The sequence below is a fragment of the Erpetoichthys calabaricus genome, chromosome 1, assembly GCF_900747795.2.
Source record: "Erpetoichthys calabaricus chromosome 1, fErpCal1.3, whole genome shotgun sequence".
NCBI lineage: Eukaryota > Metazoa > Chordata > Cladistia > Polypteriformes > Polypteridae > Erpetoichthys > Erpetoichthys calabaricus.
The window spans coordinates 44,799,441-44,826,267 of NC_041394.2; the positions used below are offsets into that span (position 1 = coordinate 44,799,441).

Genomic DNA, 26,827 nt, shown 5'->3' on the forward strand with positions numbered 1-26,827 from the left:
GGAAAGGCTTGCATCAGTTTCCAACATCTAAATGTAATGTTTTCAGTTGTGTGCATTAATGATACCTTGTGTCTAATGATTATTATTGTTTGTCTCCTGCGCTTGGAAAAGAAGCTGTCTCCTTAATTAATTGACTCATCTCCACTAGGCAAATCTTTTCTAAGAACACTATTATTTGATATAATGGATACTGTACCTACCATGTCAGAAACTGTCCCAAATAATATTTTGAACATGTCATATTGGTCAGCATTTTTTCTTATCCAAGATACTTAGACCCTAAAGAATCAATGGTTTTCAGAGTAACCTATCATGTTCAGTGACAGTGAGGGTACCATTAGAATAAATATCAAGAAAGCCCAAATATCTTTAGTTAGGTACTTGATGGGAGGAACATAGGGTTACGTACAAGAGTGGAGAAAGATGCACACAGGTAGATTACATCCTATGCAGAAGAGTCAATCTGAAGGAGATTGAAGACTGCAAAATGGTGGCAAGGGAAAGTGTAATTAAGCAGCATAGGATGGTGGTCTGTAGGATGATGTTGGAGATCAAGAAGAGGAAGAGAGTGAGGGCAGAGCCAAGGATCAAATGGTGAAAAGTTGAAAAAGAAAGACTTCAAGGTTGAATTTAGGGTGAAGGTGAGACAGGCACTGGGTGGCAGTGAAGAGTTACCAGATAGTTGGGCAACTACAGCAGATGTAGTAAGGGTGACAGCAAGAAGGGTGCTTGGTGTGACATCTGCAGATTATACAGAGGAAGAGGCTGGCAAAGAAAAAGTGGGATAGTCAGAAAGATGCAGAAAGTAGACAAGAGTACAAGGAGATAAGGCGCAAGGTGAAGAGAGAGGTGGCGAAGGCAAAAGAAAAGGCGTATGATGAGTTGTATGAGAGGTTGGACACTAAGGAGGGAGAAATGGACCTGTACCGATTGGCTAGACAGAGGGACCGAGCTGGGAGAGATGTGCAGCAGGTTAGGGTGATAAAGGATAAAGATGGAAACGTACTCACAGGAGAGGAGAGTGTGTTGAGCAGATGGAAAGAGTACTTTGAGAGGCTGATGAATGAAGAGAACGAGAGAGAGAAGAGGTTGGATGATGTGGAGATAGTGACTCAGAAAGTGCAACAGATTAGCAAGGAGGAAGTAAGGACAGCTATGAAAATGATGAAGAATGGAAAGGCCGTTTGTCCAGATGACATACCAATGGAAGCATGGAGGTGGTTAGGAGAGATGGCAGTGGAGTTTTTAACCAGATTGTTTAATGGAATCTTGGAAAGTGAGAGTAGCTTGAGGAGTGGAGAAGAAGTGTACTGGTGCTGGTATTTAAGAATAAGGGGGATATGCAGGACTTCAGTAACTACAGGGGAATAAAATTGATGAGCCACAGCATGAAGTTATGGGAAAGAGTAGTGGAAGCTAGGTTAAGAAGGGAGGTGATGATTAGTGAGCAGCAGTATGGTTTCATGCCAAGAAAGAGCACCACAGATGCGATGTGTTCTCTGAGGGTGTTGATGGAGAAGTATAGAGAAGGCCAGAAGGAGTTGCATTGCGTCTTTGTGGACCTGGAGGAAGCATATGACAGGGTGCCTCGAGAGGAGTTGTGGTATTGTATGAGGAAGTCGGGAGTGGCAGAGAAGTATGTAAGAGTTGTACAGGATGTGTACAAGGAAAGTGTGACCGTGGTGAGGTCTGCTGTAGGAGTTACGGATGCATTCAAGTTGGAGGTGAGATTACATCAGGGATCGGCTCTGAGCCCTTTCTTATTTGCAATGGTGATGGACAGGTTGACAGACGAGATTAGACAGGAGTCCCTGTGGACTATGATGTTTGCTGATGACATTGTGCTCTGTAGCGATAGTAGGGAGCAGGTTGAGGAGACCCTGGTGAGATATAGATATGCTCTAGAAAGGAAAGGAATGAAGGTCAGTAGGAACAAGACAGAATACATGTGTGTAAATGAGAGGGAGGTCAATGAAATGGTGAGCATGCAAGAAGTAGATTTGGCGAAGGCAGATGAGTTTAAATACTTGGGATCAACAGTACAGAGTAATGGGGATTGTGGAAGAGAGGTGAAAAAGAGAGTGCAGGCAGGGTGGAATGGGTGGAGAAGAGTGTCAGGAGTGATTTGTGACAGACGGATATCAAAAGAGTGAAAGGGAAGGTCTACCGGATGGTAGTGAGACCAGCTATGTTATATGGGTTGGAGATGGTGGCACTGACCAGAAAGCAGGAGACAGAGCTGGAGGTAGCAGAGTTAAAGATGCTAAGATTTGCACTGGGTGTGACAAGGATGGATAGGATTAGAAATGAGTACATTAGAGGGTCAGCTCAAGTTGGACGGTTGGGAGACAAAGTCAGAGAGGCGAGATTGCGTTGGTTTGGACATGTGCAGAGGAGAGATGCTGGGTATATTGGGTGAAGGATGCTAAGGATAGAGCTGTCAGGGAAGAGGAAAAGAGGAAGGCCTAAGAGAAGGTTTATGGATGTGGTGAGAGAGGACATAAAGATGATGGGTGTAACAGAACAAGATGCAGAGGACAAAAGATATGGAAGAAGATGATCCACTGTGGCAACCCCTAACGGGAGCAGCCAAAAAAAGAAGAGGTACTTGATATCTTGTCAGTCACTATCTGTGGGAAAACTAAGGACATTTATGACCACTTTCAATACCTTGGCCACCAATCTATCTATTATAAAAAGAAATCCTGTCCCCTGTCCTGATAGTCTACGATACGTGATCTTACTCGGAAGATAATTTAAAGACCCGCGAGATGAAAGAGACCTGCCACGGTGCGTCCCACGGGAACATAGAACGAGAGCCTTGCAAGACACACCCTACTTCCAAGCAATATCAAAAAAAACAAATCAGTAGTGTAAAGGCAGTCATGCAGCACACACAGCTCCAGGGCTCAGTGCATATAAAGTGTATAAGGTCATTACGGTAGAAATGAATAGGGTAGAAATGAAATGAATAGGGTGTAAATGAAACATCGACGATTAAACGAAGAAGAAAGAAAAGCACGGAGAAAAGAGACTCAAATGCGTTGGACAGAAAAAAGAGCAAAAAAGAATAATCGAGATGCAAATTCAGAAAATAAGGAAAGTAATTATCAGCCCGGAACAAGTGGGATTGAAAAAAAGCACGTCCAATCTGGCTCAGAATTAAAAGACAAAGTAGAACTTCATAAAGACGTTTACAAACGTTGACGCTAGACACATGCAGAGCAGGTTAGAGACTATGAAACCAGGGAAATTAGAAAGGCTCAAAAAAAAAACAAAAAAAAAAAAAACGGCGCTATACATATGTGGAGAAAGTTAAAGGATAAGAAAGTAGGAAAATTAGAAAATATTTAAAAAGAAAGTAAAGATCGCAGTAGTGCAAACAAACAAACTGCCTCATTTAACTATGCACCAGTCTAACTTTGGTTTTGCACAATAATTACTACACTATTGCACCTTAACACTTAATTCTACTTTATTCACATAATTGTACTTATTTATTATGTTCTACTATACTGTTACCTTTCAATCTGTTACTTTTTGTTAATTTAACTGATATTCTTCTAACTTTGCACAGTTTTTGATAAGCAGATCAGGATGCATTTCACTGCATGTTGTCCTGTATAACTATGCATGTGACAAATAAAGAATCTTGAGAATTTCAAAAACGGAGTTTACCGCACATGCATTTATTGGTTACTTTGTTCATGTATATATATATATTTACCTGTCTGCTTATTTAAAAACCTAAATTTACCCCAGGAGTCAAAAATGTTCTGTCTAGCCCTTGTACAAAAAACTAGACAAAAACTGGGGTATCACCTTGGTAACCCAATGTACTTTTGGAACTGTGAGAGGAAAATAGCACAACTTTACAGACAGGAGTCCAATGCAGAACTCTACTTACTTTTTTACTTTGTAAAAAAAAAATAACTAACTGCTGATGATGTAGATCGTTTTGTCTGTGCTGAAATTCCAAACAGAGAAACCTATCCTGACCTCATTAAAAAAGATTCAGCATATTGGGACTCGCAAGATTACAAATATTGTTTTTACAGAAGTTCTGAAATAAAAGTGAAACTAATGAAATAGCAACAATTCAAAGAAAAAAAAATCTTCAAAGTGTGTATCCGGAAAACCAAATACGGGGGTTGGCGAGCGAAGCGAGCAGGGGGCGAAGCCCCCTAGTTATCTCAAAAGAAAATCATTAAGACGGTTTAATACTGCATTGGATGTTCAGACATTTCTTTTGGAAAACAATGCTGACACATCTTAGAAGGTAACCAAACTAATCTTCTGTATGGTTACCTACCCTTTTCTGCTAAAAACATTTGATGAAAACCTTCAGTACTGCCACTGATATATTTTTTGTATCAAGTCGGAAGATCAATGATATTGTCGTTACTAAGGAAAAGATGACAAGTACTGAGGAGATAATCCTGCAGAACCAAATAGCCACTGCATCAAACCATTTCTTGACAAAAGTATTGTACTCTCAGCTGAGCTGAGGTTAAACATCCAGGAGTAGCCAGAGCAGAGACATTCTAAGGCGGACATCAATAGCTACAGACCCTAGCTATGAAATATTCAATATGATGTCACACGTTTATAAAAATGCAGCATGTCATTTTAAGACTGAGTACCTGTTAAAACAGGCAAAAGGAGACAACAGGACGAAGAATCTACATATGTTAAAGCAGCTCCCAATAGGAACCCCCTTGTCCTGACTCTGTGGCTCAAGTATGAACATTTCAACTTTCTAAGGACACAGTAGATTATCTTGACAGCAACAGAAGAGAGTGTGTATTTACAGATGATTATTACTGGCTTCTAAGTCAATTAAAATTTAAAAGAGCTATCCTCTTGGCACTTTGTACGGTTAGAATACTACGATGCCAACTTGATATCATATGTATACATCAAAGTATGCATGAAGTGCATCAAACTATGTATATTACATTTTACAGATAAACTGTTAACTTCACTTCAATAATGTATGCTGTTAATAATTAAATGTGGGGCGTGGTGACGCAGTGGTAACGATGAGCTGACGCCCCATCCAGGGCTTGTTCCTGCCTCACGCTCTATGCTGGCTGGGACTGGTGTGACTCTAGATGGATGTAATAATTAAACATGTATAATGAAGATTTTTTAATGTTCCTCAAAAGTTGTGAAGAATCAGTGTTCTTACAGCTGGTTTTACATTACATTACAGACACTTATTGTGTGGCGACTAGTTAAATTGAGAAGAAAACGGAAGGACAGGAATTGGTGGTTGGTATATTTGACAGAAACAGTACTGTTGCAATAAATTATTCTATTAACCTTCTTTGCTACCACTGCGCCATGGTGCCCCAACTTGTTTAATACATGCTTTAATGCATTTCATCATGAAAATGATATCAAGTATATATATTCTAAATATTGTAAAATGTTCAGAGAGCTGTAATATCATGAATGTAATGTATTCTGTGTGGCAATCACTGCCTGCACACTCCTGTCAGCATAAGAGAAAGCCTGTTTAAGAAGCACATAGCGACTGGGTTAGGAAACACTTCAAATATGAAGCATTTAACGTGCTATTTTAGTTGCAATGGGGTTTGAGAAACTCTAGTAAATTAAACATTGATTTTATAATGTTTACGACATTCTACTTTAACTCTTTTAGGGCGGATGTCGACTTTTGTCGACAGGAGGGGTTGAAGGCGAATGTCGACAAAAGTCGACATCCAGGGATAGAGGGCGACAATCAGCTGTTAATGGCGACAAATCTCACTTTCACGTCACAGGCATTCCCTCTGTGCTTGGAGGAATGCTAGACTCGGCAAATAAACCTTGCGTGTGCGTGAGTTGCGAAATGTAAACAAAGGCAAGATGGCACCGACATGTGAAAAGGCAGCGAAGCAAGTGCAGAAAAGAAACACTTGGCAGACGTTGTTTTGCGCATTATCGCGGAGTCGGACTCTTGATTTTTCAGAATCGGACTTTATTGGCAGTGATCAGGAGATCGAGCAAGAGAGTTAGAAGCAGGCATCAGCTGATCAGACACCAGCCAATGCCGCGCCAGCGGATCTGCTGCCAGTTGAGTGCCTTCGCGCAGCCGATGCATCTACGGCAAGGTTAGCATGGGATAAATACACAGACATTGATCCGTTGAGAACCGACCAGGCTACCGGAGGTTACAAGACGGCATGGCTTGCTTTTGGACACGACAGATCACCAGCTGCTGTACTTCAGGCTGCTCTCTCCTGATGCTGCTTTTCAGCTACTGTCAGACGAGACAAGCAGGTAGGCAGAGATTTTTTTTGAATCGCGGGCTGCGTTTGCATCGCATTCTCGTTTTTCAAAGTGGAAACCCACAACGAAAGACGAGGTGAAGCGCGCTGTGGCATTACAAATAGAGATGGGACAGAACTGGTGATATAACTTCAGGGAGCATTGGTCCAAACGTGTTTTGTCCCCTGGTGGCTTAGGTACGTGCTGCTGCAAAGTTTTATTTACTTCTGTAATAAACAGAAGCAAATCCCATGGGGTGAGCTAGGCTATAATGCCATACATAAAGTTCATAAAGTTTCAGAAGATGAAAAGAGGTGACAATACGGTTTTCATGCAGGCAGAAAACTTGGTGGCAGTGGCATGGCACGATGGCAAATGGGTGACTTGTCTCTCTACAGTACACACTAACAATATATGTGAGAAAGTGCAGCAACAGACAATTGAAAAATAGGCATCAAAACAACACATATTGTAAGGAGTGCAATGTGGCAATGATTGAAATTGGCTGCTTTGAGCGAGATCAGACTTTGCTGTGTAAAATGTATGTGAAATCATAGAGTATGCAGGCTCATACAACATGCAAGACAGTAACATTTGTCAAAAGGAAATATTTTTTGTTGATTTGATATGTTAAACAATTGCTTTGTGTTCTTTTTTAAAAAATGTTAGTTTTTGGAAAAATATTCAGCCCTGGGAGAAAAGAAACAAAAAAAAAAATTAGCCCTAAAAGAGTTAATGACAAAACTATGAGATTAAAGTGGAAATTACAAGATTAAAGTCGTCATTTTGACTTTGACCTTTTTTCCTTCACTGTCTCCCCTTTTTTTTTCTTCTCTGTGGCCCTAATACGCTTCCTTATGATACTCAGGCAGTCGTCTTTTCACATCGACTTATTGACATCTGACCACTTCTTTTTTTACTTCAGGCACTGAGTGACTTTCTAAACTTGCACATTCGAGTGCCATGCCATCAGTTTACTTTTGTTGCTCATATCACTGCCTGAGCCACCAAATAGTATTTTTTTTTCCTTGCCTCCACTTCACTGAGCAGGACCTTCATTTCACATTAGCTGAAATTCTTTTTCACATGTGCTTTTGCCATTGTCTTTTAACAAAACACTGATCGGGGGGGCTATTTATATTGATTTGCATATTCAAATATGCAAAATTCTAGTAGGTGTAGGGCTGTAGGTACGTGCATTTGCGTTAAATTCACATTAATTGGGATTTATAAAGGGGAAGTGTGTGGAACTTTGCTTACACACAGTTTTATCCATGTGAATTTTTTTGTGCATACGCAAATTTATTTTTTTGTCTGAACACTATATTTTGGTGTGAATTCTATGCTCGTCATTATACACGAGGCCCATCTGACTCATCTGTTGGCCACACTTACAGCACTGATTTGGGCTTCTCTGAAATCTTTTAATTTAATAGTTTCTCAAATCCCATCATAACTAAAGTAGCACGTTAGCATGCTTCGTATTCTATGTGTTCTTCTATGTGTGTGAATCACTCCTTGCTTCTTAAACAGGCTTTCTCTTACACCAACAGGACACAGAATACATTACATTCATGATATTACAGCTCTCTGAACAATTTAAATACAAAGATTTATACTTGATATCATTTTCATGATGAATTGAATTAAAGCATGTATTAAACATGCGGCCACAGTGGCGCAATGGTAGCAACAAGCTTGTGCCCCGTTCAAAGATTATTCCTGCCTCCTGCAAGATTCTTTCTGCGCCGTGCGCGACCCTCAATGAAATAATTTACTGCAGCAGTACTGTCTGTTTCAATTGTACTAATCCCCAATTCTTGTCCTTCCTTTTCTTTCTCCAAGTAAGCAATTGCTACACAATCAGCTCTTTAATAAATGTCGATCCACCAGTAAGCTTAGAACACCAATTCCTCAAAACTTTTAACGAACATTGAAATATCTTTGTAGTATATGTTTAATTATTCTATCCATCTATCCATCCAGGGTCATGCCAGTCCCAGCAAGCATACAGCGCGAGGCAGGAACAATCCCTGAATGGGGCGCCAATTCATCGCTACTGCTGTCCACCATGTCCACATGTTAAATAACAGTATACATTATTTAAATGAAGTTAAAAATGTATCTGTATAATGTAATATATATACAGTAATCCCTCCTCCATCGCGGGGGTTGCATTCCAGAGCCACCCGCGAAATAAGAAAATCCGCGAAGTAGAAACCATATGTTTATATGGTTATTTTTATATTGTCATGCTTGGGTCACAGATTTGCGCAGAAACACAGGAGGTTGTAGAGAGACAGGAACGTTATTCAAACACTGCAAACAAACATTTGTCTCTTTTTCAAAAGTTTAAACTGTGCTCCATGACAAGACAGAGATGACAGTTCCATCTCACAATTAAAAGAATGCAAACATATCTTCCTCTTCAAAGGAGTGCGCGTCAGGAGCACAGAATGTCACATAGATAGAGAAAAGCAAACAAATCAATAGGGCTGTTTGGCTTTTAAGTATGCGAAGCACCGCGGCACAAAGCTGTTGAAGGCGGCAGCTCACACCCCCCTCCGTCAGGAGCAGGGAGAGAGAGAGAGAGAGATAGAGAGAGACAGAGTTTGTTTTTCAATCAAAAATCAATACGTGCCCTTCGAGCTTTTAAGTATGCGAAGCACCGTGCAGCATGTCGTTTCAGGAAGCAGCTGCACAAAAGATAGCAACGTGAAGATAATCTTTCAGCATTTTAGACGAGCGTCCGTATCGTCTAGGTGTGCGAACAGCCCCCCTGCTCAATCCCCCTACGTCAGGATCAGAGAAAGTCAGCGCAAGAGAGAGAGAAAAGTAAGCTGGGTAGCTTCTCAGCCATCTGCCAATAGCGTCCCTTGTATGAAATCAACTGGGCAAACCAACTGAGGAAGCATGTACCAGAAATTAAAAGACCCATTGTCCGCAGAAATCCGCGAACCAGCAAAAAATCCGCGATATATATTTAAATATGCTTACATATAAAATCCGCGATGGAGTGAAGCCGCGAAAGGCGAAGCGCGATATAGCGAGGGATCACTGTACTTTACTGCATTTCATCTGAAAAATGATATCAAGAGCTCCAAGAAGATAGCAGCTGGAAATCTAAATCAACTTAGAAGCCAGTCATCATCATCTGTTAATACATGCTCTCTTCTATTGAATTGAATTGAATTCCTTTATTGTTATTGTATGGTGCAATGATATTCAAAATGCAAATCCTCCATAAATGTATTTTCCTATAAAATGGTAAAATAACAACAACATAAACAATAATAATAATAATATGATAAAAACAATGAAAAATATACAATATGAAAGCATAAGTGGCTCAGGTTGGCTAGGGATCTGCACTGGCAATTGGAAGGTTGCCGGTTCGAATCCCATAAATGCCAATAGGGACTCTGCTCTGTTGGGCCCTTGAGCAAGGCTTCAATTGCTGAGCGCTTTGAGTAGTGAAAAAAGTGCTATATAAATGCAAAGAATTATTATTATTATTAATATTCCAACTGTAATGCAAGCTTACAGTGAGGTAATTGTACTTATAAGTACTAACAGTTCTACTGGGATTACTTGATGGATTGCTTGAGTGCGTTTATATCTCTTGGGATGAAACTGTTTCTGAACCGCGAGGTCTGTGCAGGAAAGGCTCTGAAGCGTTTGTCGGACGAGAACAGTTCAAATAGACTGTGCACATGGCTGAGGCAGCATGTGCTAGATGCTCTACCCCGAGAATTCTCTCTGCTATTGACACAATCTATGGTAGAGCTTTCTGATTAGCTGCTGTAGAGCTGTGACTCCACACTCAGATATGTTGGGTTAAAATATTTAGTGGCGCAGTAAGAGTAACAACACTAAAGCAGCTATAGTATTTGGAATAGTTTGTCCATTCCGAGCACCATTATATGGTTACAGGTTGATTACAATCAGATACCTTAAACTAAAAAATGATATGCGGTGTCACACACGTGCGCATGGGAAACAGCTAAAGGGCCTAAAATAATACTAATTTTACGCCAGATCAGGGGGTGGTGGAGTGTGCTAACTGCCTCTTTCAATCTCTTGCAGGCCTTTCTCTGGAAATCCTGATTGGTTCTAGTGCTGACAATGACGCCACTTCCGGTCATGAAGATGTCACTTCCGGTTCCAGCCCCGATGACATCATTTCCCATTCTTTCTGTTAAAACTGCTATCTTGTCTCAATGCAAGTCAGTTCTGTTCTAGATTCTGTTCTATGCACATCGTGCTACTTCAAATCAACTTTTGCAGCCGGGAAAACAATATACGGGTGTCGGCCCCAAACCTTTATGATGTCTATGACTCATTCTTATGACAGCAGTTAATGTCCGTGTATTTGATAAAGCTATAGTACGTCAGTGATGTGAATCTAAAAAATAAAGGGAAGCCACCCAGGAACAGTAGCACTGCTTTGACGCTGGGTGCCACCAGTTTTTAAAACCTTGCTGAAAACTTGCGTACGCTATGGTTTGAGCTGTCATGAGAATGCATGTGGCTTTATGTCAAGATGATGTGAGCATGGAAACGGGCGTACACAACATTTTTGTGCATACACACCGTTTATACATGAGGCCCCTGGTCTGTAAGATTAGGCCCACCTTGCTTGTGTACTGGTCCCTATACCCACCACACTAATGAAATTGTGCCTTCATGCTATACATCCAGCTGTGACAACAATTACAAATACATTCCTTGACTCTGGATCTATGCTTCTATTGCTTCTGTAAACTCAACAGTTATAAAAAAGTCTAGTGTTGTTGCTGACAATCTGAACAATTTTCAGCCTGACTCTTTCTTAGCTTTTCTGTCCTAAGTTGTCGATCACGTTGTGGCCTCCCAACTCTCCATTTACTTAACTTGTAATAAACCGATGAAACCCATTCAGTCTGATTTCAGAACATGTTACAGCTGTGAAATTGCTCTGCTTCAGGTAACTAATGATTTGTTTACGGCAGCAGACTCAGCATATTAATTCTGTTAGAATGGGGAGCATTCTGCATATCTCTGACCCTGCCCTCCAGTGGTTTAAGCTCATTCTGATTGATAGACAAGAGTTTGTTGGTCTTGTCTATTACGGGAGATAGACGTGTGAAGCGGAGCTCCGTTGCAGTGGCTCTATTTTTTTCTCTTATTTCTTATTATCCCGAGGTATTCTGTATTTACCTAACCAAAGGAGTTTCCACTACAGTATATAAACATGAGTAACAAGAAAGGGGGTCAGAAAGAAACAGAAAAGGAACCTAAAACTATACCCAATTCTAGACAGGCGTCAGGCCCAAGTGCAAGTACAAGGTACGGCCTTTCAGAGACTGAAAGAGACTGACCTAGAACAGGCAGGCGAAAGCGCAGACTTCCCAGGACCACTGCATCATCTCCAGTCGAGAGCGAAAATGGGAGCAATGGTGCAAGGGATGCAGGTCACGATAGCTCGCCGATTTCAGAAGATCACTTGAAACTAGATATGGCCTTGCAGTCCACGCATTCATCTACTCCTTGCAAGCCCGAAGCATCGGCTGTAACGGGGGTTGTCACTTCACCCACGGAGCACAAAAGCCGAAACGATTTGTCCGAACTGAAGGAAATGATTGCAACATTGCCTGCGGCGATGGCCACAGCCATAAGTGAGCTCAAGAAAAAAATTCAGAAAAATATGAAGAAAGAAATAAATGACTTGCTCAAGACAAACGAGAAGCTGCGGCTGGAGCTGCAAGAGATGCGGCAGGAATATAAAGACTTGGAAAAATGTATATATAATTGTTTTGATGCAGTCTTTAAAGATATGCTGAGAAAAATTGAGGAACACATTCAGGAAAATGCGTCTAAACTGACAGAACTTGCCAATCAGCTGGAAAATGTTAAGCAGACATTCACGGCTCTAATTGAAACAGAAGAAACAATTGGCATCTAACGCCAATGGAAAAGCTACAGCTGCAAATTCCGACTGCAAAAAACTCGGAGACAGACTTGTGGCTCTGGAAGATGGATGCAGAAGGAATAATATTAGAATCGAAGGTCTACCTGAGAATCGTGAAAGTCCAAACCCAGTGAAATTCATGGCTGAACTATTCTCAAAAATAATTGGAGAGGACTTTAAATCAGATACCGAGATAGCGGCAGCTTATCGCATATGTGGATCAAATACCTCTAAACCTAGGACTTTAATTGTCCGCTTCCAGAGATTACAATTTAAGCTTAATGGGCACTTTGTGTCTGGGCACTTCCCAGACACAAACGAGATTATATTTGAAAATAACCACATTCATATTTTCCCTGATTTCTCTCCCTCAACAGCTGCTAAACGTGCAGCTTTTTACAACATTAAACAGCGGTTATGGAAAGCCGATATCAGATACAGCCTCTTGTATCCTGCCAAACTGAAAGTGGATATTCAAGACAAATATCACATCTTTCCTCCAAGGAGGAAGCAGAAAAGGAGTTAAGGAAGTCTTGGCAACAGCAAGTCCAGTTCAGTGTTAGTCCACAAAACGTACCTTTGTCCTTGGCCCACTGCTGTTCTGTATCTACATGATTCCCCTTGTCCTTAATATTTGTATCTTTGGACCTGGTTATCATTTTTATGTGGATGATATTCAAACCTATTTCAGGATTTAAAAGTGAAAGCTCATCAGAGCTTGCTCACCTCACAACTTGCCTCAGTGAAATAAAAATCTGGATGGAATTTAACTTTCCTTCTTTTCAATCACTACTTAGTAATGATGTTATCAGACCTTTTTTATTTTTTATTCTACCCACATAAACAATATTAAGAAACTTTCTTTCACCGCTGTAACATATCTTGTGTTTGCATGTTCCTATCCTTTTATTACGTTGAGAAACTTGTCCAAGCTTTTGGGTCATTCCATGTCAAATCAACCAATGGCCCACGCACTTTGGAGTCAAAACATTCTTGAAAAATTACCAGGTGTACTCATGTTAGTCAGGAAACACCCTGTAAATTTTTTTTGATGTAAGATCAATACTTTCCAAGACACATTTAGTTTACTGAGAGGAGGTGGGTGTCGATTTTATCCAGCCTCATTTTTTCATGAAATTTCACAAGTCCACAGCTCAAGAACTAAACCACCGAGGAAGCTCAGACTCAGAATGCACGCTGGTACATTAATTGGTATCACATGTGACAAAATTAAAACATTTGGTCCAGATGACTCAGGATAGTCAAAGTGGCCCCTTGAAAAGACCAAAATTTAATTAGAGCTTTTAGCTTAGCTATGTTTAGGCCTCAGAACCACATATGTGTAACCAACACATATATTTGATTTGTTCCTCCCCCACACTATGCGACTCTTCAATTCCACCCTTTAAATGTTAACATTATACAAAGTTATTGTCTGTTTTACCTGTATTTTCTTAGCACTCTTTAATTTAATATTGTTTCTTTATCAGTATGCTACTGCTGGAGTATGTGAATTTCCCCTTGGGATTAATAAAGTATCTATCTATCTATCTATCTATCTATCTATCTATCTATCTATCTATCTATCTATCTATCTATCTATCTATCTATCTATCTATCTATCTATCTATCTATCTATCTATCTATCTATCTATCTATCTATCTATCTATCTATCTATCTATCTATCTATCTATCTATCTATCTATCTATCTTCTACATTGTCCCTTCTTTCTCAAAACACAAACCTCACTTTTCTTATGCAAATCTTTTGTGTTTATTTTTCCATCCTAAACATAGGCTGAATGCACTATGTGTCAGTAACGGTATTCATTGAGTTATTGATCACTAAGTTATCAAAAATATCAAATTTTTTTTTCATATCAAATGGCGGTGTCCAATCTCATGTTACTGAACAGAGATTGCAGTTCTCCATGGCCAAAGAGTACCTGGTAGTCGAGAATACCACCGTTACATCATTATAGTAGATGGGAAACTCAAAGCCAGCCATGAAGACAATCAATTGACTGTCTGAATATTCATTACTGAAGCAGCAGCTGAGATCCTGCCCTCTAACAGTAAACACTCCTGATGGATCAGATGCATCCCTCACATTAGACAAGTGTCCTGTTGGAAGCTATGTTGGGTGCATGTATGATGAAAAATGTTGGATTGGTGTGATTCGTGACAAGAGTGAAGCAGAATCAGACATCCTGTGTGAAGCCCAGGGCACATTCAGCTGCCCTAACCCTGACACAAACAGGCAGGACACCAATTGCCACACATCACAAAATTTATTAACAGTTCAGCACACGATGCTGACAGTACAGAAGGCAGAGAGCACAACACAGTCTCTTTGGCCACCAGACCTTTGGCTGCACTCCTCCTCTGGCTTGTTCTTCATAGAGTCGGTCATGGGTGGAGACGCTGTCCCAATAAGGTCTTGAAAGATGCCAGGGAAAGGCGTCTCCACCCATGACAGACTCTATGGTACTTGTAACAGCACTGCTCCCCACCTTGCGTCCGTGCCCTCCAGAGATGGAAACATTGTGGGAACTCCCACTCTGCTTTACGCTCAGCTGGGGCTGGACCTCCGCCCCCGCGGAGAGTGGCCCTCTGTCACACACGAGCACAGGGGCTCACATGCTGCAGTGTTCGGAGACCCAGTCTTTTCTTTCCCAGCAAGCTTCGTGGACCTCCTGGCTACTCAAATGGAGTGAGGCGGCCCCTTTTATAGGGCACCCGGAAGTGCTCCAGGTGCTTCCTGATCTTCTTCTGGTTGCACTTCTGGGTGTGGCGTATGTGCTGCAACTCAGGGCTCAGCAATTGTCCAGGTGCCCCCTGGTGGTGGCCACGGGCCCCAGCAGGGTTGAGCTTCTAAAATCCAAACCCATGGCCCCACTGTGCGCCAGGGAGTTGCCCTCTAGTGTTCCAGGGGATGTATTGCCCTGAAAATGCCCTCTCCCCTAGTCATTCCATTACAGGGGCATCCTGGTCGGGCAATGGCCCCAGTCGTCCACCACACCTGATATGTTTCATGCATATAAACTAACCTGCATAGTCTCTCCATTGGCCACATAGAAACAATATTTGTTGGGTGCCATTACGGTGTGTCACTGCACTGCTTAGCGCACCTACAACGGTCAGTGGGAGGCCACAGTACCATCTTGATCTTAAAGACAAAGCTGCCCTACACTCTGCATTTCAATTGAAACAGAAATGAAATGGGTCACATTCCTGCTGCTGCAATACCAACATGTTAACATTTCATTATAAACTAGCATTGTATTTAATGATAACTGAAGCAGCTGTTGTTCATGTGTTGTGCTTAACGTTCCTGAGATTATTTATCTTTTCCATTAATTCTGTACCCAGGTTAGTGATGAAGAACATAATGATTATCATTACTGGCAAATGGTGAATTTAATCCATGTTTAAAATGGAAAATAAAAGTAAAAGATTCACATAAAAGTAAGACTTGTTTTTTGAGAAAGAAGGGACCATATAGGGTACAGGAAAAATAATTTTAAATATTTGGACATTTCCACAGTGCATTAAGCCAGTCTGAAAATTAGACTCAAAATGATTTTTTCACATTTGAGAGGTCTCCTGGTCAAACCCTGATGCAGTTTCTTGTATGTTTATAACTTTTTGAAAACCCCAGTGTGGTTATCTAAACATGGAAAACATTTCAGCAAGTGCGCTTTCTGAAAGCATAAACATGGCAAAGCCAAAGACGCAAAACATTTTTGAAGGTCTGCTTTTAGCGGTGTCATCTGGACCAAGCATTTTGATTTTGTTATGTACTAAACCTATAAAGGTACCAGTTTGCAAAATTTGAGCTTGCTAGGTGGTTTAGTTCTTGAAATATGGTCTTGAGAAATAAAACTGTGTCAAATTTGACACCCCTCTCCCCTCACGAAATTGGCTGTATCTTGGAAAGTATTGATCTTACATCAAAAGTCTTCAGCTCTGTAGTGGCCTGACTTTGGAACGACCTCCCTAAATTAATGAGATCAATCGACTCAATTCATTCTGTAGAAAAAACTATTTAAAACTGATTTATTCAGGAAGACATTTAACCCTGACATTCTGACCCTTCTTTCAGTTTATTCTCTCTGTTCAAATGCTCAGAATGGTTTACATTTGTACTGCAGATTATTTGTTTTGGGTTTTCTTATAGTATTCATATTTTGTATTTTATTTTGGTTTATTGTATCTTATTCTATTTCAATGCTTTGTATAACCTGTATTTATTTTACTTAAAGTTGTATGAGGATATTATTTGTATCCAGTTAGTATATGAGCTGTTGTTATTTCTGAATTTCCATGAAGCACTTTGACATACAAAAAGGTTACATGAGTGTGAAGTCATGTTTACTTTACCATCATTTTAGTAAACTGTTTTTAAAAATTTTAGCTTTGTGATTGTTACTGGTGCAGAACACAAGTGCATCTAAAATATCAAAAACCTGTCACTTTAATGAAGAATTGGAATATGATTTCTTTTTCACGTTGTTTAGATATCCAGCAACCTCGAGGGGATCCTGCGAACTCTCAGGATGTCCCACAGGGCAGCTCAATCAACTGAGATATCATGGCTGGCTTATACACTGGTACTGTGAGTGCTGTGCAGAGTGAACACAGGACCTCTGTGTTTTTCCAGTTGATTCTGGAGTTCGTCAGGGGTGTGTTCTGCTCCTACTCTGTTCAATGCTTGTATGGACTGGGTGTTGGGCAAGGTCGTGTTGGTGAAGAAAGATTCATGGATCTTGACTTTGCCGACAATGCTATGATCTTCGCGGAGTCAATGGAGACTCTGATTGGGGCTCTCAAGAGACTGAGCGAGGAGTGTGAATGTCTGGGCTTGCGAGTGTCCTGGATAAAAAAACAAGATCCATGCCTTTAATGACCTCTTGGGCACATTCATCAGTAGTGTGTCTGTTTGCGGAGGGAGTGTCGACCTTGATGAGAGGTTTACTTACCTTGGCAGTGACATTCACGTCTCTGGTGACTCTTCCTATGAAGTCAGTAGACGGATTGGGAGAGCATGGGGGGGGTCATGAGGTCACTGGAAAGGGGTGTGTGGTGCTCCCATTATCTAAGCAAAAGGACGAAGGTTCAAGTCCTTAGAGTCCGGGTGCTTCCTGTCTTGTTATATGGTTGCGAGACATGGACGCTATCCAGTGACCTGAGATGAAGACTGGACTCCTTCAGTACAGTGTCTCTCTGTAAAAATCCTTGGGTACTGTTGGTCTGACTTTGTGTCGAATGAGCAGTTGCTCATGGAGTCCCGAATGAGGCACATTACCTGCATTGTGAGGGAGCGTCAGTTACAGCACTACGGCCATGTGGTGCCGTGGTTTCCCTGAGGGTGATCCAGCTCATAAGATCCTCATTGTTGGGGACCCGAGTGGCTGGACCAGACCAAGGGGTCGCCCACGTAACACCTGGCTGCGGCAGATAGAGGGTCATTTCCAGAGGGTGGGACTGGACCGTGTGTCTGCCTAGGGGGTTGCCAACCAGGATCCTGAGCTGGTTTGTCGTGTACCACTGCATGCTCGTCAGCTTGACTTGACTTGTTGTTTAGAGATAAATGTGCAAGTTTCATAGGCCATGCTAATGTTGCTCTGGTGAAGAAAGGGAGTTAAGAGTGACATTTTTCAAACCTACATAATAAATACGATTTTGAGCTTTCCATCCAAAAATAAAATAAGCAAGATTGAATGAAAATCCTGAAAGCTCGGGGGCCCAGTAGAATGTAGTTACTAAACCTATTTTGCAGTTCAAAGTAGCAACTGAGAAAGATAACTGAATCAAGATAGCAATGTCATCTTACCAATGGACATATAAAGTACGGCCTTCACTTGTGACTAAGAAATTATGAACAACTCGCAAGATATGCAGTGTCGTGTGTTCACTTTGCAATAGGAAGGTAAAAGAAAAATAACTTATTGATGGCAAATTGTTTTAGATTGAATACAACAATTTTTGATAACTAAAACAACTGTACTTTTATACAGTATAACTGATGCTATTTTGCTTAGTTGTCCTAATGTTAACACTTTAACAACCCAATTTATTTAACATGATGGATCACAAGAGATTTTCTGTCTTTAAAGTACATTACAGATTCCAGAAGTCTAGCCACCCTGATTTATTCCAAATAGAGCACTGATGCTTCTGATTAAAAAATAACTCACTGTGTCGCCAATCGGTTCCTGTTTATCTGCTCCGTGTGGTATATTAGGTCCATGGCTAAATAAATAATTGAATGGCTGGCTTAATCTCTGTGGTAAAGCTGTGGGAGGTTGGATTGTGTTTAACCTCCACCAGCATCTTGATTTTCTGGATTTTTTTATATATTGAACTTTTGGAGCACTGCACTGTTTTGGGACACTTTGTTTAGATTCTTTAAATAAACACACTGTCACTTATGCAACTACCCCTTGCTATGTGTGTTTGTCTTCATTTGCTAGGCCATCTCTTGGGTACGTGGTAGCAGGTTCAAAGGACACCACAGAGACCTGGTACCATGGAGCCGACCCACACATCACACTCCCAGCAACACTGTTAGGGCTCAGTTGGTACCCAAAGTGAATGTGCTATGGAGTTCACTAATTATTTTTTTGTGACAGAAAGACAAGCAGGATGAAACTGCTATCCTAACCACCTTAACACAAACTTACAAGAAGTGGACTAAAACAGTTTCTTTAGAAGACCTTGCAAGTACTTGCTTTGCCAATTTGTAGCCAGAACTGAAAAGCTACTGTACTTAGTGAATGTCTCAATGTATGCTCAATAGTCCAGGTAAGGAAATTCTAGAAAGTTGATTCAGTTCATCTGGACATAGATCTTTTCCAGGGAGGTACGTTACATCACTCGTCCAAGTGACTTCTTCAGTCTCAGTTGACTACAGGTTTCTCCAACCTTATAACCAGTACCTTTGCATAATGACCAAAACTAGCACCATTGACTAACAATGGGCCGTGTGATCAATGATATGCAAATTGTCCATTGATCAATGGCCATGAGTACCATTCACAGAGAGTTGGGGAATGGCTGCAATCACAGCATTGTAAGATGGTGAAAGAAGGACCACTCTCAGTACCAAACAAGTGTGTCTGCTTTTGGAACTGTGTCTTCAATCCACATATTTCATATACAAAGGCCAGTACTACAGGCAGAAACATGGTTGCGCCATGGGTTCCCCAGTTTCAAATATTGTGGCCAATCTGTATATGGAAGAAGTGGAAAAGAGGGCGGTATTATCCTATCCTGTAACAACACCGAGCCATTGGTTCAGGAATGTGGATGACACCTGGGTGAAAATCAAATCTCAGGAGGTACCACAATTCACTGACCACATCAACTCAGTGGATAAACACATCCAGTTCACTAGGGAGGACATGAAACGTGATTGACAGGCTAGCTTTCTTAGATTGTGAAATTTCCATCAGCAATGAGGGACATTTGAAAGTTGATGTGTACTGTAAACCAACGCATATGGATCAGTATTTAAGGTTTGACTCTCACCATCCACTAGAGCACAAAATAGGTGTCATCAGGACTCTACAACACAGAGCAAACACCATATTCACAGACACAGCGGCCAGGGAAGCAGAAGAAGATCATATCAAAAAGGCCCTGAGAAAATGTGGTTATCTCAGCTGGACTTTTGTCAAAGCAGGGAAGACACCTAAAGAATGCTCTAAGCAATCCAGGAGAGAGAAAGGACAACCGCTGCCTAAGCGAAAACGTTTGGTGATCCCTTATGTGTCAGGAGTATCAGAACAGCTGAGACACATTTTTTCAAAACACCAGGGGCCTCATGTATAACGCCGTGCGTAGAACTCACACTATAACATGGCGTAAGCACAAAAGCAGGAATGGGCGTACGCACAGAAAAATCCAGATGCAGGAATCTGTACGTACGCAAACTTCCACGTTTTTCCGCTACATAAATCCCGATCAGCGTGAAAAGTAATGCACGTGCACGCGCCTTCTGTCCCGCCCCAACTCCTCCCAGAATTACACCTCTTTGAATATGCAAATCAATATAAATAGCCTTCTGTGAAAAGACAATGGGAAAAGCACGGGGGAAAATATAATAATTTCAGTGAATACCAAGTGGAGGCAAAGGAAAAATGTACTATTTGTTGGTTTAAACAGTGGTATAATCAACAAAAGGAAGTTGACCGAGTGACAGAGTGTCAGAGAAACTCGAAAGCTCAAGTTCACAAAGTCGCACAGTGCCCGAAATAAAAAAGAAGTCACATATCAAAGAAAAGGTGACTCGTAGCGGACCGTCTGAGTGTCATATGAAAGCTTATTAGGGTACAGACAAAAAAAATAGGCACACAGTGGGAAAAAAGCATGAAATGTCAACTTTAATCTCGAAATTTCCACTTTAATCACAGTTTATTTTGCCATTAAAGTAGAACATCATAAACTTCATCTTAAAATCGTTTAATTTACTAGTTTCTCAAATCCCATTGTAACTAAAGTAGCACGTTAAGTGCTTTGTTCTGTATTTGATCTTCTATGTGCTCTGTGTGTGAGTCACTTCTTAAACGGGCATTCTCTTTCTCCGACAGGACATATAATCCATTACATTCGTGATATTACTGCTCTTTGAATAATTAAAACACTGAGATGTATACGTGATATCTTTTTCATGATGATAGGAATGAAGGCATGTTATTAAACATGGGAACACGGTGGCGCAGTGCTTGTTCATGTCTCACGCAAGAGGCTTGCTCCAATCGCCACACAATCAGCTCTGTAATAGACGTGAAGCCATTTGTAAGCTTAGAACGCCGATTCTTCAAAACTTTTAAGGAACATTGAAATATCTTCATAGTACATGTTTAATTATTCTATCCATCTATCCTTCCAGTGTCGCGTCAGCACGAGCAAGAATACAACACAATGCAGGAACAATCTATGAACTAGCTAGCGCTGCGGCACCGTGTCCTCACATGTTTAATTATTAACAATACAGATTATTTAAATGAAGTTAAAGTTTTATCTGTATAATATAATCAAAATATTTTGCTGCATTTCATCTTAAAAATGATATCGTCATCATATGTAAATACGCGCTTTATAAAGTGGCGCAAGTTGTGCAATATTATAACTGTAGTGCAAGTTTACAGTGAGGTGATTGTACTTATAAGTACAAACAGTTCTACAAGGAGCACTTGATGGACTGATTGAGTGCGTTTATAGTTCTTAGGATGAAACTTTTTCTAAACCGCGAAGTCCGTACAGGAAAGTCTCTGAAACGTTTTGCCGTGGCTCAGGCAGCGTCTGCTTCATGCTGTATACCGATAATTCTCTTTCCAATTAGCTGCTGCTGTGATTCCCCACTCAGATACAGTGATATAAATACTCTGAGTGGTGCAGTGAGAGTAATATGGAAAAAGATGATCTGCTGTGGCAACCCTTAACGGGAGCAGCTGAAAGAAGAAGAAGATGCATTGAGAGTAACAATGCTAAAGCCGTTATGGTATTTGGAATACTATGGCTATTCCCTGGACCAATATATTGCTGCAGGTTAATTACAATCAGATGCATTACACTAATAAACAATATGCAGTTAGTTTCAGTGTATTTATAAAGCCGTGTCAGGAATGTGGATCTAAGAAAGAAAGAGTGACCATACAGGAACAGTAGCACTGCTTTGATGCTGGGTGCCGTCAGTCTGCAAAACCGAGCGGAGAAATTGCGTACGCCAGGGTTTGAGGTACCGTGGAAATGTGTGTGGCTTTACGCCAAGTTTAGGTTTTATACATCACGATCTGAGCATGGAAACGTTTGTACGCAACATTTCTGTGCATACGCACCGTTTAAACATGAGGTCACAGGTCTCGGTGGCTTTCAAACCCCAAAACATGCTATGGCAAAAATTGGTCCACCCCAAGGACCGGGTGCCCCGGCACAGATAGAGTAATATAGTTTACGCAGTTAAGTGCCAATAGGATTGCCGTGAATTATAAACCGGGGAAACCAAACAACCACTGGCAAAGTGGATGGCACAACACAGAAGAGCTACCTCGTTAGGCCAGGACTCCACAGTCTATTTACACCTACAGGACAGTGGTCACTCTTTCAGTGATGAAGATGTGCACATCCTGGACAGAGAGGAACGCTGGTTCAAGCGAGGAGTCAAGGAGGCCATTTACATGAAAAAGAAATGACCATCTCTGAACCGAGGAGGGGGCCTAAGGGGACATCACCATCTTACAATGCTGTGATTGCAGCCATTCCCCAACTCTCTGTGAATGGTACTCATGGCCATTGATCATTGGACAATTTGTATATCATTGATCACACGTCCCATTGTTAGTCAGTGGTGCTAGTTTCAGTAAAGGTGGCCTCACAGGTGGCGCAGTGGTAGTGCTGCTGCTTTGCAGTAAGGAGACTGTGGAAGATTGTAGGTTCGCTTCCTGGTTCCTCCCTGTGTAGATAGCGCTTTGAGTACTGAGAAAAGTGCTATATAAATGTAATGAATCATTATTATTATTATTATTATTATTATTAAAGGTACTGTTTATAACGTTGGAGAAACCTGCAGTCAACTGAGACTGAGGAAGTCACTTGGATGAGTGATGTAACGTATCACCCTGGAAAAGAACTATGTGCAGAAAAACTGAATCAACTTTCTAGAATGTACTAAGTGAATTTGAACTGTTGGGGAAGTCTCTGTTCAGACTGAATTTTTATTTGAACACAGCAGAAATAAGCTAACATCTTTCTTTGAGGAAACAGCAAAAGGATACAGTAATCCCTCGCTATATCGCGCTTCGCCTTTCGCGGCTTCACTCCATCGCGGATTTTATATGTAAGCATATTTAAATGTATATCACGGATTTTTCTCTGCTTCGCGGGTTTCTGCGGACAATGGGTCTTTTTACTTCTGGTATATGCTTCCTCAGTTGGTTTGCCCAGTTGATTTCATACAAGGGACGCTATTGGCAGATGGCTGAGAAGCTACCCAGCTTACTTTTCTCTTGCGCTGACTTTCTCTGATCCTGACGTAGGGGGATTGAGCAGGGGGGCTGTTCGCACACCTAGACGATACGGACGCTCGTCTAAAAATGCTGAAAGATTATCTTCACGTTGCTATCTTTTGTGCAGCTGCTTCCTGAAACGACATGCTGCACGGTGCTTCGCATACTTAAAAGCTCGAAGGGCACGTATTGATTTTTGATTGAAAAACAAACTCTGTCTCTCTCTCTCTCTTTGTCTGCTCCTGACGGAGGGGGTGTGAGCTGCCGCCTTCAACAGCTTTGTGCCGCGGTGCTTTGCATACTTAAAAGCCGTTAAACAGCCCTATTGATTTGTTTGCTTTTCTCTATCTCTGTGACATGATCTGTTCCTGACAGGCACTCCTTTGAAGAGGAAGATATGTTTGCATTCTTTTAATTGTGAGACGGAACTGTGATCTCTTACTTGTCATGGAGCACAGTTTAAACTTTTGAAAAAGAGACAAATGTTTGTTTGCAGTGTTTGAATAACGTTCCTGTCTCTCTACAACCTCCTGTGTTTCTGCGCAAATCTGTGACCCAAGCATGACAATATAAAAATAACCATATAAACATATGGTTTCTACTTCGCGGATTTTCTTATTTCGCGGGTGGCTCTGGAACGCAACCCCCGCGATGGAGGAGGGATTACTGTATTCAAATACTGTATGAGCGCAGGCAGCATCATTTGTCCAAACCAAGCAAGTAGCTTGAATTCAAACTCAAAATAATACAAGATTCTTAAAACCAGAAGTTTTCCCTAGAAATATTTTTCAAATTTATGTTTTAAGAAGGTCTTCAAGTACAAATGCTTTATTGTGTGTGCCTCCTTCTTTTAAAATGTAATCATGCCAGTGACAAATGCCACATTGCTTGGAAAAATGTCATATCTACCCATTGAAAAACCAGCAAAATTTAAAAAAAAATCTTATCCACAGATAGTATTAGTTAATAATACTGTATATCCATAGCAAGTGAAAATATCAAAGACCAACTACTAATGTGTTCCTAGTAGTTAAGTGAATGTGGTGAGTTGTTCACTGATGTGCCATTCTGCCTCAGCAGAAAGTGTATTTTTGTTTGACTCATTAATTTTGTAATAAATGGACTGTCCCAAGAGTATAGAAGAGCTAACATTACCCTTTTGAGCTTTAACCTTGCATTTGGATGATCAGAAAAATCCTCTGCTGGCTACATCTCCAACTCTGTTGAAGAGGTCAAAGACAACCATCACTGACACTAACAAAGTTTTTATTGTGAATGAAACTAAAAATGACTAAAAAATCTTTCTGTTAACCAGAATAAACATGAAACTAAAAGCTGAGTGAAATACAAACAGTAAACTGAAATGAAAACTGAAAAATGAAAATAGGTGGAAGTGAAAATGTGTTGTTTCTATTTTAAAATAAACCAATTGCTACTAACTTACTGTTGACTGTCCCTCCTATCCTGCTGTGTACTGTGTGGCCACCTAGCCTAATGAGCACAACAGTTTTTAACAATTCAGAAAGAACACATTTTTAAACATTGACACACAGCAAAGAATTGGTTAAAAGGGCAAAAATACCACCTGGGAGCTCCAAGTATGATACTGACAGTAACCAGAGCAAGGACGTAATCAATATTTGCAGTCATAAGGCAGAGTGAAGTGCTTGATCCAAAGATCAACATGCCTAATTCTCCCAAGTAAACAGCCTTGTCTAGCTCATGACAGAAAGGGAAATTGTTTGATTAAAGAGTAAGACAAATATAATGGGTGAGAAACTCATGTTTCTTGATTGAAAGGAAAGTGTGCCAACCATCACACCCTTTCTAGTGCTGCTTCTGTGTTGATAGATCAGTAAGTTGTAATTTTTGCCACTTGCCCCTACCCCTGCCATCCTCTGTCTTATGGCAAGAAGCACCTGAATGCCAAATTTGTCTACTGATTGAAAAAATCAAAGCTATACCTAAAGAAGAAACAGAAATTGTACTTTATAGATAAAGATTTAATAAAGAAGACTTTTATGTTTGTCTGGGTGCATATAGAATTTCAGGAAAAAAGTTGCACACTGACAAAATGTAAGAACAACAGGACTGATATATAATGAATTGTATTTCAATAGTTCCATACATTTTGCTGCTTAACTGCTTCTTTTTAGGTGATTTGAATCTGAGGCCTCATGGCAACTGCCTTGGGAGCCACACAGCATCCTCAACAGGAAATTAAGACTCCTAAATATCTAGGATTCCAAATATCCACACTGAGCTAACAGATTTATCGGTAGGGCTACACTTTTAAGGCTCCTTATAGACTGTAATCTAGCACCAATTGTTTCATGTTATAAGATAAGAAACTTCCTATCAGGTGCTGTTAGTTCCTTTAACTGCATGAGTCTCATGAACCTTTTTTAGCTTATTTTTTTGCCCCTTGTCTGGTGTATGTTGTGTATCATAATTTCAGAGTGTGCTCTGGCAATGTAACCACCATCATTTTTAATGGTAGACTCAATCAGATGTGATTGTCATGCATCGTAGGTTGTTCAGCAGTGCTTGTGAGCTCCAGATTTTGTGTAGGGAATAAGAGAATGCAGGGACATTTTCTGCCTGTTACACATAAAGACAGTTGGCAGCCAGCTAAAACAAAGAAAAAGAAAGAGAAAGATAGATGCGTATAAAAAGGGGAAAATGTGTGTACATATAGTAAAATCCATATTACTAACCGAGAATAAACCGGATATGGACGCAGGTACACGGCGATGGGACCATGAGACGTACTGCGCAGGCGCGTACTGCGCAGGCGCGTACAGCGCGCGTCTCATAAACCGCAAGCGAAGTCGTATCCACCGTGAACGAAGGAGTCACGGCCCAAAAACGAAAGAGCTCAACTGACGTAAATGAGAAATGAAGCAACAACGCGCCCATAGCTAACGACTAACGACACAGCCACACAAAAAAGAGGATTCTGCGCTGCAGCCCAGATTCAAATGGAAGAGGCTACGGAGGCCCCACAGGTCCAGAAAGTACGGAAGGCGCAGGAAAGTACGAAAGGCAAAGGCGCCTACACAGCATAGTGAAACCTGACATAGTACGGAAGGCGCAGGCGTCACCGCCATATTGTGAGTGGCACTACTGCGGAGTGAAGGCACAGGCGTCACCGCCATATTGTGAGTGGCACTACTGCAGAGTGAAGTTAGGAATAATGTGCTGCTTGGGATTGTACAAACCACTGAACGCTTTACACCAAATTCAAACACAATACAGCTCAACGATACAAACACGAGCACACCTGGATAAGATCAATGAACGCAGGCGCCTACAACTCACGTCTGAAACTGCGGAAGCAAAGCAGGCACGGGTTCAAAACAAACAAGCTCGACTGACGGATATACAAACACGAGCACACCTGGATAAAATCAATGAACGCAGGCGCCTACAACGCGTGTCTGAAATGCAAAAGTGGGCACGGCTCCAAAACGAACGAGCTCGACTAATGTATTTCAGGATACCCAACGCCGGGGGTAGGCGAGTGAAGCGAGCAGGGGGCGGAGCTTACTTGTAGAAAAAAGAAAGCACAAACAGAGGTAGACATCT

General features: G+C 41.0%; 1 protein-coding gene across 1 annotated transcript in view; it reads right to left on the reverse strand.

Moving 5' to 3' along the window:
• The window catches only part of arhgap25 (Rho GTPase activating protein 25), a 90,149-nt gene that overhangs the window by 15,819 nt on the left and 47,503 nt on the right, over window positions 1-26,827 (reverse strand). The gene's annotated exons all lie outside the window — the stretch shown is intronic.